The sequence below is a fragment of the Pongo abelii genome, chromosome 5 (genome assembly GCF_028885655.2).
Source record: "Pongo abelii isolate AG06213 chromosome 5, NHGRI_mPonAbe1-v2.0_pri, whole genome shotgun sequence".
NCBI lineage: Eukaryota > Metazoa > Chordata > Mammalia > Primates > Hominidae > Pongo > Pongo abelii.
The window spans coordinates 26,710,802-26,711,838 of NC_071990.2; the positions used below are offsets into that span (position 1 = coordinate 26,710,802).

The window sequence follows — 1,037 nt, forward strand, 5'->3', positions numbered from 1 at the left end:
GCTGAGGCAGGAGAATTGCTTGAATCCGGAAGGCGGATGTTGCAGTGAGCCGAGATGGCGCCATTGCACTCCAGACTGGGCGACAGAGCCAGACTCCAACTCAAAAACAAACAAACACCTTTGTCTTCCTTTACCTCCCTGAATATACATAGTTTCCTATGGCACTCGTATTTTCATTGCAATGCTCTATTCCCAAATAAACATCATTTTCTTTCAGAAAGCTTCTCTTTGTTATTTAGGTTGACACCTGTAAATAGAATGTTATATTTCTTTTTTAAATTGTAGGGGGAGAGAGAAGTGTTGTGTTTCATTTATTTGTCCCATTACAATTGTGCAATATCATATGAGCCGCTCAATTCCTAAACATATGTACACACACAACGCACTTCTGTTTTGTGTCTCGAACACAAATTACAAATTATACAAATTGTGTAATTTTCCTTGCCCTTCAGAAAGGAGAATCTCAATGTTTTCAAAATGAACTGGGCAGTAACTTTGCTTCAAGGCGGTAGGTCCCCCCCTCTTCAACCCAGTTGTCTAAGATAACTTTGTCTTTATTATTCACTTCCTATAAAGAGAGGAGGTGCTAAGCGGACAGGACAGCTGGACAACACGCGCAATAAGGGCAATGGTCCTATCTATTCTAGGGGAGCAGGACATGGAATATTGGTGTGGTTTTGTTTATTTTTTATTTTTTATTTTTTTTGGACCTATGTGAAACATTTTTACAGTAAAACTCACAAATTTTAAATGTTCAAGGGAATTGTTCATATACGTGTATAGTTAGTATCCCTACTCAGATGAGAACATTTTAGAACATTTTGGAACATTTCTAATATCCTCGAAAATTTCCTCACGTTTCCCTATATTTTCAAAATGAACAAGAATACAGGATAGTCAAAAGCAATAGGTAAATCATAAAGAATCCGAAACAAGCGTAGTAATATCCTCCGATAGCTCAGCTGGTAGAGCGGAGGACTGTAGGGTGTTTGAAGATGGTCATCCTTAGGTCGCTGGTTCGAATCCGGCTCGGAGGA

At 39.0% G+C, this 1,037-nt stretch overlaps 1 non-coding gene across 1 annotated transcript; it reads left to right on the top strand.

The window, feature by feature from the left end:
• The first annotated feature begins 947 nt into the window (after nt 1–947).
• TRNAY-GUA (transfer RNA tyrosine (anticodon GUA)) lies at nt 948–1,037 on the top strand. The gene is given in 2 exon segments: nt 948–984; nt 1,002–1,037. It is a non-coding gene; the product is annotated as a tRNA-Tyr (tRNA).